General features: G+C 41.5%; 2 non-coding genes across 2 annotated transcripts; both read left to right on the top strand.

Annotated features, from left to right (window-relative positions):
* The first annotated feature begins 10,189 nt into the window (after window positions 1-10,189).
* Window positions 10,190-10,296, top strand: LOC125996510 (U6 spliceosomal RNA). Its single transcript, XR_007491280.1, has one exon. It is a non-coding gene; the product is annotated as a U6 spliceosomal RNA (small nuclear RNA).
* A 497-nt stretch (window positions 10,297-10,793) lies between these two features.
* On the top strand, window positions 10,794-10,912 carry LOC126031262 (5S ribosomal RNA). The gene has a single exon (XR_007503264.1). It is a non-coding gene; the product is annotated as a 5S ribosomal RNA (ribosomal RNA).
* The last annotated feature ends 2,509 nt before the right edge of the window (window positions 10,913-13,421 follow it).

The following is a 13,421-nucleotide window of genomic DNA, read 5'->3' on the forward strand; positions in this document are numbered from 1 at the left end:
CTTTGTGGTTTTTTTTTGTTTTTTTTTTTTTGGGCCACACCCGGTAACGCTCAGGGGTTACTCCTGGCTATGTGCTCAGAAGTTGCTCCTGACTTGGGGGACCATATGGGACTCCGGGGGATCGAACCGCGGTCCATCCAAGGCTAGCGCAGGCAAAGCAGGCACCTTACCTTTAGCGCCACCGCCCGGCCCCGCTTTGTGGTTTTTATGTTTTGTTTTTCTTTTTGGTATTTGGGTCACACCCGGCAGCTCTCAGGGGTCACTCCTAGCTCTATGCTCAGGAATTGCCCCTGGCAAGCACGGGGGACCATATGGGATGCCGGGATTCGAACCACCGTCCTTCTGGACGCAAGGCAAACGCCCTACCTCCATGCTATCTCTCCGGCCCCACTTTGTGGTTTTTTTTGGGTGGGGGAGACCACATCCAGCAGCACTCAGGGGTTACCTGGCTCTATACTCAAGAATTAATCCTGGCAGGCATGTTATTTTATAGTATAACCAAGATTTACTAAGTTTTTCATAATACAGTTGTTTCAGGCATTAAATATTAAAACAATAATCCCACCACCAGTGAGACCTTTCCTCTAGTGTCCCCAGTTTCCCACCACCACCTTAACCTGTCCCCTTACAAGGAACAAATTTTCTTCATATTGTTTGTTACAGCACAAGGCAATTGGAATTTCAAAACTTAAATCAATATGAGTCAATTTGTAATAACATATTTTTCAATGGTGTTACTAAAGTCATTATCTAAGGACTTACTGGGCTGTGGTTGTTGCTAGTTCAGCCTTCTGTTTTATTATTGAGAGTCACTGAGCTTGGTGGTCTTCTCTTCAACTTTCGTATCAGAATTGCAGTGATCATCCTGCTGACTCTACTATGAAACTTTGAGGTTCTGTGTGGCTGCTTGCAGCCACGTAGTTACCCACTATGCTATCACTCCAGCCCCGGAAGAATTTTCTTTTTCTTTTTTTATTCTTTAATTTCCACGTTTTGACTCAAAGTTTAACAGTGTGTTGTTTTCCAAAATGGTTAAGCTGGGGTTGGAGTGATAGCATAGCCTTCTGTGTTACTCTTTTTTTTTTTTAATTTTTATTTTTAATTATGAGAACAAGGGTGCAAAGAAAGAGGACAAGGTAAAGTTACAGTGGAAGGACAATCACCCATAACATAATTCTCAGAAGTTCCCTTGCTGATATCTTAACTTTGAAATTTCAGCCAAAGAACATTAAGATAAATAAGACAGAATCCATGTACAATTACTTTGTCCCTCAAGTCCCCAGATTGTAACACATTATAATATTTCTTAACAGTACACAAGGCAATCTAAAGCCATAAAACTTACGTAACCCCTTAAACATTACTGGCATAGTATTTTCTTACATTTCCATATACATGCATATTAGCTTAAGTTACCCTCAAATTTTAAGTGAGTTCTTTTTAAGGATTAGAGTCAAAGGAGCACAGTAAAAATGGTGTTAGAGTGGCAATTGTTGTTTGCATAGGCCCACCAAAATATGAGGGAGATGGAAAGAAATAACCTTGGCCTAAGTACAAAGAGACCAGACCCCTGAAGTTTCCTGGCACAAGACCAAGTCTAGGCTCCAGGCAAGCTAGATCGTCCAATCCAATACATTGTCTGTAGTGCCAACACACTTTTATTTTTCACACAGTCTCTGTTGTTGGTATCATGTTTCTGTATTAAAGATCCTGGAATCTGTATATCTTACATTGAAGTCAGGATGTGGAGCATCCTCTCCTTTCACCTCACAATCAAAGGGCAATGCAGGGAGCCCTATCCTGTAAGCAGGTCGTTGTTGTTGTTAAGTCTTCTCAGTGTTAAGGGAAGTCTCTTTTGAGCAGGTCGAAGTCTGAGCAGTGTAGGTCTTCCGTGGTAAAGGATTGCTTCCAGGTGATGTTATAGACCAGCCTGGATGTTTCATGGATGGCTTCCCTGGTTCAGGGGAGAGTGGATTATGCGCTTTCTTCTGAGGTCTGTGCCAGGTAGTTATGTCAATGTTCAGGGTGTAAGGTCCCTTTGCACTACAAGATTTGTGTGTTCCAAAATCTATTAGGTAGGATCTTATTTGTATGTATAGTATTTTCCCATTTTAATGTGCCTATGCAAATAAGAAGCAATGCCACGTGGTGTGTTACTCTTTAGAATCACAGAGCTTGGTAGATTTATATAACTTCCCCATCAGATTTCCTGTGATGCTTCTCAGCTCTCACTGCTATAAGATATTGAGATGTGGCATGGCACACAGTCCAAGATTTACAGATTTGGGGCTGGAGAGAGAACACAGCGGCATTTGCCTTGCAAGCAGCCAACCCAGGACCTAAAGTAGTTGGTTCCAATCCCAGTGTCCCATATGGTCCCCTGTGCCTACCAGGAGCTATTTCTGAGCAGATAGCCGAAAGTAACCCCTGAGCACCTCCAGGTGTGGCTCAAAACCAAAACCAAAACCAAACCAAACCAAACCAAACCAAACAAAAAAAAAGAATTATAGGGCTGGAGACATAGCCTGGAGGTAAGGCATTTGCCTTTCATGGAGGTAAGGCATTTGCCTTTCATGTCATTGGTTCTAATCCTGGCATCCCATATGGTCCGTCCCCCTCCAGCCTGCCAGGAGTGATTTCTGAGCCTGGAGCCAGGAGTAACCCCTGAGCACTGCCGGGCGTGACCCAAAAACAAACAAACAAACAAACAAAAACAAACAAAAAAAAAGGAATTACAGATTTTAAACAAATTTGATGACATGGAAATTTGATAATGTCAAGTTGCATAACTGGGCCATTTATTTCTGTTGGTGGATGTAGAGGTTGACTTCAGCTACTCTAGTTCATGCAGAAAGGGGAATCTGCCCTGGCCCCTTTCTGATAAGGCCACAGAGGTATCAACCAGAATAGGACTACCTGTGAAGTATGGCGGCCATCATTTTCTTTTGGAGTTTGGTGGAGGGGATGAGCTGTTTCTTCTGCAAGAAAGATGGGTCTGTAGGTGAGGCTTCCCAGATTCCTCTTTATAAATATAACCTTTTATATAAAATTTATATAATATAATTATATAAATATATATAATGTTATATAAAGTTTCTACCTTTATTGCACAGTGGTTTGAAGAAAGATGATATTATTCCTATGTTTATGACTTTTTGGTGAATATGTTTTGTGTTCCAGCATGTGATTGATTAGTTCATCCTGGAGAATGTTCACATTTACTAGACATAAATGTATTTTCAGCTTTGGAATGTATGGAGAGCCCTGCACATTTCTATGAATCTGTTTCTTCCATTTCCTCATATAGGGCTTTTATTTCCTTACTGACTTTTTGTTTGATTGATTTGTCAAACAATGAGAAGGGGGTGTTAAAGTCTCCACTGTTGTGCTGTTGATGCATTTCCTCTGATCTATTATTCGTTGCTTTATGAACCTTGCTGGCCCTTCATTTGGTGCATCTGTGCTAATAAAAGTTAAGTACTCTTGATGTATCGATTTCTTGATCAGTAGATACTGTCCATCCCTATCTCTCATTTGAATGCTTTTTGGTCTGATATCCCTGCTTTATTTATTTATTTTTTCTTTCTCACTATTTTATTTACATATGCACAAATTTTTTTTTGTTCTAAGCTTGTGTTTATTATGAGTATTTAAGCATATCTCTTATAAGCAACATTAGGTTGGATATTTATTTCCTGATCCATCCAATCCTGTAAGACTACATTATAATAATACCTTGCTTTGATGGATCTTTTAGAAGATTCTTATTTTTCTGTTCTTGATTACTCTACTTAAATTCACCAGGCAACCTGCTGTTCTCCATTATCCACATGCTTAGCTAGTGAGTGGAGTTGCATTACAGCAAATGTTCTTTTCAAACAAAGTTATTTTTCTTTCTCCTTTGCTTGTCTCTCGGACTATTTTATGTTTCATCAGATTCGAAGGTACCAGTTTAGAGAATTAATCAAGATGCTAGACAGGTTCTATTGAAAAATAGCTCAAAGTGAGTCAGAATTCCTTCAAGTTTATCAACTCCAGGACCCCACACATATGATATATGGACTTTGTGTATTCTATTGCTGAGACATCCTCAAGTCCTACTCTTTTGTTGTTGTTGTTGTTGTTGTTGTTGTTGTTGTTAGATAATCCCTTTCCTTAGGTTTTTCTTGTGTTTCTTTCTACTGTGGTTTATTTGGGGGGGGGGCAAGAGTGAGGCAGTGCTCATTCAAGCAGTGCTTAGGGAACCTGGGGGCCCTCCCAGTGATTTTTTTTTTTTTGGGCCACACCCGGCAGTGCTCAGGGGTTACTCCTGACTGTCTGCTCAGAAATAGCTACTGGCAGGCATAGGGGACCATATGGGACACCGGGATTCGAACCAACCACCTTTTGATCCTGGATCGGCTGCTTGCAAGGCAAACGCTGCTGTGCTATCTCTCCGGGTCCCTTCCCAGTGATTCTTGACTACAGTGCCAACACACCCATTTATTACTTTGAACTGAAAGTAGTTAAGAAGAGCAAATAAAAAAATATTTGCCACCCTCCACATATATTAAAGCAGACTATAAATTTAACATTGTGAAGACTTTTCCCTCTGCTCTTCAATATCAGTGAAGACAAGCAGCCATTGGTCACAATGTTGGCAATGATTTGGGTTAGCATAAATAAACATTACTAACATAACACATATTTTCTGTTAGTTTTCTCCTCCTCATAATTTAATACCCTAAGAGCCCAATGCTTCTTTGTCAGGTGTGACCCAAAACCAAAAAAAAAAAAGTTCAAACACCATTCCCAGAACCAGTGTGACCTTCCTTTCAAAAGGGCTCATATTATAGCAGATTGCAGGTGCTCTGATCCTTATTCTCAGGCAGTCAAAATTGAAAGCAAGGGACTAGAGATTGAATGGCCAGATTCAGAAAATATTTTATTTAAGAGAAAGGAAAGAGAGGAAAAAAACGGCAAGGAAGCTTCCGGATCATGGGAGGTGTTTCTTCAAAATATTCCCCATGCTACCTAATCTAAATTACCATCTATATTTGCCTCTTTGCTCTTAGAACGTCTTTTCCTTCTTACTTATTTTTTGGGGATTTTATGTCCACACCTGGCAGGATTCAAGAATTACTCTTGGCTCTGTTCTCAGAAATCACTCCTGGCAAGCTCAGGGTGTTTGTCTTGCACATGACCAACCCTAACCCCCAATCTCTGGCATCCCATATGGTTCCCCGAGTCTACCAGGAGCGATTTCTGAGTACAGAGCCAGGAGTACCCCTGAAAGCCACCGGGTGAGGCCCAGAAACAAACAGAAGAAAAAAGTAATCCAGAGAAAGGCAGAAAACTTTTTTTCATTATATTTTTAAACAAGGGTGTGAGTGGATGAGTACTTTTCATTTTCATTGAGTTTAGAGCATGTAGGCTAGTAAAACAGGGTTAGGATGTTGGATGAATACTCTGCTTTCCCTAATCCCCTATACCCTGTTTTCCCTGACACAGAAGCACTCACACTGTTTTAATCCCCTCTCACACCATATCTGATTGGTTGACATAAAGTTCACACTTTATTTTTCCCTAATATAAATATCCTTTTCCCCACCTAAAATAAAGTTAGTTATTCCCTAAAGTGGCTGTCGATGCTTTTTTATTTCTTAAATTTTATTTTATTGAAACCACTGTGATCTACAAAGTCCTTCATAGTTAAATTTCAGATATACAATGAGTCAGGCCATTCCCTCCACCATGAGCGGAGAGTGATCCTATACCACCACCCTTTGTCCTCTGGCCTGCCAGTATAACAGACCTATTAAGTTTAGATTGTTAAAGTTTAGGTCTCTTGATTCTATTGTCATTGACTTTGGGTTGGATGCTTCTACTCACCCGGATCCGACCTCACCAGTAACATCTATGCTGTCCTCTAAGTTATTCAAGTTATCATGATGTGTGAAGAACACATCCTAGAACAATATAGATAGAGCTTCTATTATTTAACCTCCACTGTATGTAGGAAGTAGATAAATAAGCAAATAATTACAACAAAGGGTGGAAAGAGCAAGGACAATCATTAACAAAGCAACAGAGTAGGAAGAGCCAACATATCGCTGTATTCCAATAGATCAGAAAAGATATGAGGAAATGTATTTGGAAGAGGACAGGGATATCTAGGTGAAGAGTAGAATTAAGAGTGTTCTGAGGGCCAGAGAGATAGCATGGTGGTAGGACGCTTGCCTTCTTGCGGCCAACCTGAGAGGGGACTGATTTGATTCCCGGCATCTCATATGGTCCCCTAACCTGCCAGGAGCGATTTCTGAGTTCAGAGCCAGGAGGAACTTTTGAGCACCACTGGGTATGGCCTAGAAACCAACCAATCAATCAATCAATAAAGTTTTAAAAAAATTAGTCCTGGCAGGCTCAGGGAACCATATGGAATGCCAGGGATAGAACCTGGCTTGACCACATGCAAGGTAAACACTCTACCCACTGTACTATTGCTCCAGCCCCAAACTGAACCATTTTAACATGCACACCATACATAAACACAGGAGCAATTGATATGAACAAAGGGGAATAGACAAGATGAGCAATATGGCTCTAGGGAAAGGATGGCTGGTATGGAATGTCACAAAGGTGAGGCCTGATTCAATAAAATTAGTGTCCTTAGAAGAGCTGCCAGACAGTTCTCTCTTTCCACACCACCTTCTTCTGTGCGTAAGCAAGAGAGAAAGGTCACATGAGGACAGCAGGAAAGCAGCCAATTTCTGGCCAAGAAAAAAAAAACCTCTTTCTAGAAACCAAATTTGCTAGCACCTTGACCATGAACTTCCAGTTTCCAGACTCTGAGAAAACAAATTTCTGTTATATAAGCCACCCTGTCTGTGGAATTTTATTAGAGCAGACAAATACAATCGCTTATTCTATTTATGTCTTTCTCTAAGGAGAGACCAAGTTTTCTATTTCTAGATATTATTCTTTGAAGAACATTAAATATTTAGTAGATGCCTATATATTAAACTGAGTGATTAAAATGAAAAGCTCTCTCTATTTTTCTTCTCTAAAATGTTTTTCTTACCTTTCGAACCCAAGGCTATGGACCTAAGACATTCTTTAACACTAGAGTTACATTCCCCCATCAGCCTCTTCCTTATTTATTTTGTTTGTTTGTTTTGTTTTTATTTTTTTGGGTCACTCCCGGCAGCGCTCAAGGATTACTCCTGACTCTATGCTCAGAAATCGCTACTGGCAGCCTTGGGGGACCATATGGGATGCTGGGATTCGAACCACTGTCCTTCTGCATGTAAGGCAAACACCCTACCTCCATGCGATCTCTCCGGCCCCTCCCTTATTTAAATATAGAAATCCTACTCATCTTTCAGGCTTCAACCTTTATATCAAATCCTCAAAATATACCCCAAAGTAGTGGGGTACCATATATTTTCAAAATAAAAATGAGAAGATGGATTCTCAGGCTGGGAAGAGGCCAGTACTCTTAATCTACTGGTTTACTCTCAGCAGCCTCTTGGCCTCTTCCTTCTTTCATTATGTAACTGTGGTCGCTATCATACTAGGTTTCTGATTAGTTCCCATGAATGGTGACAATTGAGTCCACTGTGTTAAGTTAGATTGTTTATTTTCCTCACTTTTTATCTTTTCGCCTCTTTGTGAACTGTTCAATAAGGTATTTTGGTGAAAGAGTCCCTCTCTATCTTTCCTTCCCTTTGTTATTTGTTAAATAAGGAAGTAGAAGTGTCCCTCCATTTAATATTTATATAAGAACCAAGTCAGGCCTGGAGAGATAGCACAGCAGCATTTGCCTTGCAAGCAGCCGATCCAGGACCAAAGATGGTTGGTTCGAATCCCGGTGTCCCATATGGTCCTCTGTACCTGCCAGAAGCTATTTCTGAGCAGACAGCCAGGAGTAACCCCTGAGCATTGCCGGGTGTGGCCCAAAAATAAAAAATAAAAAAAAAAAGAAAAAAAAAAGAACCAAGTCAATTGGATTATTGGACTTGTCCTAGCATCCCCATAGGCACCAATCTCGCTGGGAACTGTTCAATAAGAAATTTTGGTGAAAGAGTCCCTCAGTTTAATGCTTATCTTTGAACCAGGTCACAGGGATTGTTGAACTTGTTTTTGCGGCCCCCTTATGTGCTGATAACGCCAGGTGGCATTATTCCTTGTTTGCATGGGCACATTAAAATGGAAAATACTATACATACAAGTAAGTTCTTATCTAAAAGAGATGGGAACATACTAAGCTTGTGGTGCAATGGAACCTTACAAACCCTGAACATTGACATGATGACCTAGCACAGGCCTCAGAGGTTTGGGCATTTTCCAGTCACCCCTGAACCAGGGAAGCCATCTATGAAATATTCAACGTTGTTTATGACATCACCTGGAAGCAATCCTCTACCAGGGAAGACCCTACTGCTGCTCTGACATCGATTTACTCAAGAGTCTTCCCTTAACACTGAGAAGATTTAAACAACAACAACAATGACTGCGTACTGCACAGGGCTTTCTGCATTGCCCATTAATTGTGAGATGAAATTAGACGCCGCTCTGCACCATCCTGACTTCAATGTGGGATGTACAGATTCCAGGACCTTCAACGCAGAGGCGTGAGATCAACAACAGAGACTGTGAAAGGTATAACTGTATGGGCACTGCAGACAATGACCGGGATTGGACAAACTGGTTTGCCTGGAGCCTAGAAATGGTCTTCTGTCAGGAAACTTCAGGGGTAGGGTCTCCTTGTACTTAGGCCAAAGTTTTTCCTTTCCATGACCCCCATACTTTGGTGGGCCCATGCAAATGATAACTGCCACAATAACATTGTTTTTACAGTGCTCCTTTGACTCCAAACCTTAAAAAAAGTTGATGGTCACTATCACTAACAGGTATAAATAGCACAAACCTGAGAACAACAATCCATGTTAATTTATAAGAATTGTGTCCTTGTGGTGTCTTATAAATAATGCACTGTATGCAGTACTGAGTAGTTGCATCATGCTGATATATTTAATTTTGTGTGTATCCTGTAATTACGTCATAATGTTTTCAGAGAACTTACTGTAAAGAACAAGATATACCTTTGATGTACTATACTAAGCATTGAATGTGTTTGAGTTTAGAAGGGTAATACTTATTAAAAAAATAAAAAATAGGGGCCGGGAAGGTGGCGCTAGAGGTAAGGTGTCTGCCTTGCAAGCGCTAGCATAGGACGGACAGCAGTTCGATCCCCCGGTGTCCCATATGGTCCCCCCAAGCCAGGGATGATTTCTGAGCGCATAACCAGGAGTAACCCCTGAGTGTCAAACGGGTGTGACCCAAAAACCAAAAAAATAAAAAAAATGGGCCCGGAGAGATAGCACAGCGGTGTTTGCCTTGCAAGCAGCCGATCCAGGACCAAAGGTGGTTGGTTCGAATCCCGGTGTCCCATATGGTCTCCCGTGCTTGCCAGGAGGTATTTCTGAGCAGACAGCCAGGAGTAACCCCTGAGCACCACCGGGTGTGGCCCAAAAACCAAAAAATAAAAAATAAAATAAAATAAAAATAAAAAAATAAAAATAATAAAAATAATAAAAATAAAAAATATATAAAGGGACAATTCATTTAAACCTCTCATGGAGTGAGAAGCAATAAAAAGTAGTAGAATGTCAAAAAAAATATACCCCAAAGTTACCTAATCTAAATTACCATCTATATTTGCCTCTTTGCTCTTAGAACATCCTTTCTTATTTATTTTTGGGGAGGTTTGTGTCTACACCTGGCAGCACTCAAGGATTACTCTTGTTTCAGCTCTCAGGAATCACTCCTGGCAAGCTCAGGTAACCATATGGGGGTGCTGGGGATAGAATCCAGGTTGGCCACATATGAGACAAATACCCTTCCTGCTGTGCTATCACTCCAGTCTCTCCATCTTTTCCTTGTTGTATGATAGTTTTAGTTATATTTATACTCTGTAATGCCTCTAATACCTAGCATAGTGCCCTTCACAAATATAAAAAGACATTAATGTGGTTGAGGGTATAGCTTAAATGGGTAGAGTACATGGCTATATATTCAAGGTTCTTAGTTCCATCAAAGTTCCTGAATACCAGGGAGAGACCTGGCACTACCAGATCAAATATTTCAGGGAGTGTCTTTGTGCTCCAGCACTGCTGGGGGAATTCTTACAGTAAAAATACAGTTAGTGGTGCTCACTTCAGCAGCACATATACTAAAATTGGAATGATACAGAGAAGATTAGCATGGCCCCTGCGCAAGGATGACACGCAAATTCGTGAGGTGTTCCATATTTAAAAAAAAAATACAGTTAGTGGCCTAAGTGATGATAGCACAGCGGCAAGGAGTTTGCCTTGCATGTGGCTGACCTAGAACGGACCTGGGTTTAATTTCTGACATCCCATATGGTCTCCTGAGCCTGCCAGGAGCGATTTCTGAGCACAGAGCCAGGAGTAACTCCTGAGCGCTGTCAGGTGTGGCCCAAAAAACAAACAAAAATGTGTTTAACCTGGTGTGATAGCACAGTGGGTAGGGTGTTTGCCTTGCATGTAGTTGACCCGGGTTTGATATCCGGCATCCTATACGGTCCACCAGCCATCCAGGAGTAACTTCTTTTCCTGTTCTTGGGTCACACCTAGTGGCACTCAGGAATTACTCCTGGCTTTGCTCTCAGAAATCGGTCCTGGCTTGGGGGGATCATATGAACTACTAATTGTAGCCCCAAAACCAAAACAAAAAGTATTAGAGATTAAGCTGTTGAGTGGATGATTTGGCTACTTAAATTTATCTTTGATGTCTGCGGCCATACCACCCTGAACACACCCGGTCTCATCTGATCTTGGAAGCTAAGCAGGGTCGGGCCTGGTTAGTACTTAGATTGGAGACTGACTGGGAATACCGGGTGCTGTAGGCTTAAAAAAAAATTTAACTTGATGGGGCTGGAGAAATAGCACAGTGGTAGGGCATTTGTCTTGAACACAGCTGACCGACCAGGAAAGATGGTGGTTCAAATCCTGGCATCCCACATGGTCCCCTGAGCCAGCCAGGAGCAATTTCTGAGCATAGGGCCAGGAGTAACCCCTGAGTGCCGCCAGGTGTGACCCAAAAACAAAGAAACAAAAAGTTTATCTTTTATGGTCCATAACCTGATCCTTTTTGATGGACCGCTTTCTGGAATCAGAAAACATAGTGACTTTTCACTTGATCTTAGCCAAAAGGCTGAGAAGCGACACATAGTGACTTTTCATATAAGTTTCTAAGGGACTTGATGTCAAGACACTATGATATGACGTGTTCATGTTAATTCAGAAAATTCATCTTGGTTGCAATAGCACTGAAATGTACTACAGGACCTTTAGCCTTGAAGAGGGTACAATGAACTGAAAGCACAGGGAAAGATAAAGTAAGCAAACTAGCTGGTTTGAAGTGCTGGATGTTATTTAAAAGAGGTGCAAAGGATAGTTCATAAATTTATTTATTTATTTATTTGTTTGTTTGTTTGTTTGTTTTTGGGTCACACCCGGCAACGCTCAGAGGTTACTCCTGGCTCTATGCTCAGAAATTGCCCCTGGCAGGCTCAGACCATATGGATGCCAGGATTTGAACCACCGACCTTCTGCATGCAAGGCAAATGCCTTACCTCCATGCTATCTCTCCAGCCCCTTATAAATTTATTTTTCATTTTGGTGTTTGGGCCACACTCAATGGCGCTCAGAGGTTACTCCTGGATTTACACTCATAAATCGATCCTGGTGGGGGCCGGAGAGATAGCATGGAGCTCAAACTCAATTTGCCTGGGGGCCGCAGGAGGCAAAGTCGGGGTGATCCTTGAGTGCAAAGTCAGTAGTAAGCCTTGAATATTGGGGGGTGTGACCCAAACAACTAAAACAAAACAAAACAAAACAGGATTCCTCTAGGGCAGGGCCACAAAATGTTGTACGAAGGGCGAGTTTAAGACTCCTGCTACGGGGAGGAGGGAGACTTGGGACATTGGTGATGGGAATGTTGCACTGGTGATGGGTGGTGTTCTTTATATGACTGAAACCCAAACACAATCATGTATGTAATCAAGGTGTTTAAATAAAAAAAAATGTTTGTTAAAAAAAAAAAAAAGACTCCTGCTACATGCAGAAGGTCGGTGTTTCGAATCCTGGCATCCCATAGGGTTCCCTGAGCCTGCCAGGAGTGATTTCTGAGCATAGAGCCAGGAGTAACCCCTGAGCGCTGCAGGGTGTGATCCAAAAACAAAAACAAAAACAAAAAAAAAGAAATCATTCCTGGCTCAGCTGGGGATTGAACCTGGGTACATCCTGGATCAGCCGTATGCAAGGCAAATGCTCTATCGCTGTGCTACCACTTCGACCTAGTTCATACATTTTAAGCTCATGACTTTAGGTTAAATAGACCTAGATAGAGAGCTACTACTAGTGGTGATTGACTTGGATAGTGGCTCATGAGAATGGAATCTGAGCAAGATTATGCTAACAGCTGAGGACTTACTGAATTGGAAAAAGGAATGGGAGCTGGGGATGCAGTGGAAGAGACTGCCCAGGTGAATAGACTGCATTACATTTCAATTCTAAGATCAGAAAGAAAAAAAAAGGTGGGAAATGTAAATGGCTTTTCATTTACATTTAGAAAAACTTTTCGAAGGGGAAGGTCATGCTCCTGGTGGTGCTCAGCCTGGTCGTGTGCACCTGACAGTTTCAGTCCTTGTTCAGACCGCTGGATCTGATCTGATGGAGGAGGCAGTATGTGGGCAGCCATCTAGTATTAGGAACTGAAATCAGGGCTTCATGCTTACCTGGCACATGCTCCAGGCTTGAACTGTCTTCCCTTCACTGAGAAAAATCTTTCTTAATTCCTTCTTAAAACATGGAAATTCTAATCAGAAGGTTGCTTGTTGATAATAGATATAGACCCAAAGGAGTAAATGAAACGATGCAACTGACTATTCTCTCCTTTTCCTCAGAAGGGGCACACATGCCTGATACTAAGTGGAAATATCTAGATCATCTGATAAGATGCTCCCTCTTGCACACATTCTCCATGCAGATTCTTTGTTCCTGATTTTTCTAAGGCCAAGGTAGACTTTAATATTTCTCTGAACAAATTGTACAGCAATGGATTAAACACAGAATTAACAACTTTGTGTATATATATATATATATATATATTTTTTTTTTGGTTTTTGGGTCACACCCAGCAGCCTTCAGGGGTTATTCCTGGCTCTATGCTCAGAAATCACTCCTGACAGGCTCAGGGGACCATATGGGATGCCAGGATTCAAACCACTGTCCTTCTGCATGTAAGGCATGCATGCTTACCTCCATGCTATCTCTCCGCCCCCAACTTTGTATATTTCTTTTTGTTTTTGTTTTTGGGGTCAGACCCGGCAGTCCTCAGAGGTTACTCCTGGCTCT

Source organism: Suncus etruscus, chromosome 1 (genome assembly GCF_024139225.1).
Source record: "Suncus etruscus isolate mSunEtr1 chromosome 1, mSunEtr1.pri.cur, whole genome shotgun sequence".
Lineage (NCBI taxonomy): Eukaryota > Metazoa > Chordata > Mammalia > Eulipotyphla > Soricidae > Suncus > Suncus etruscus.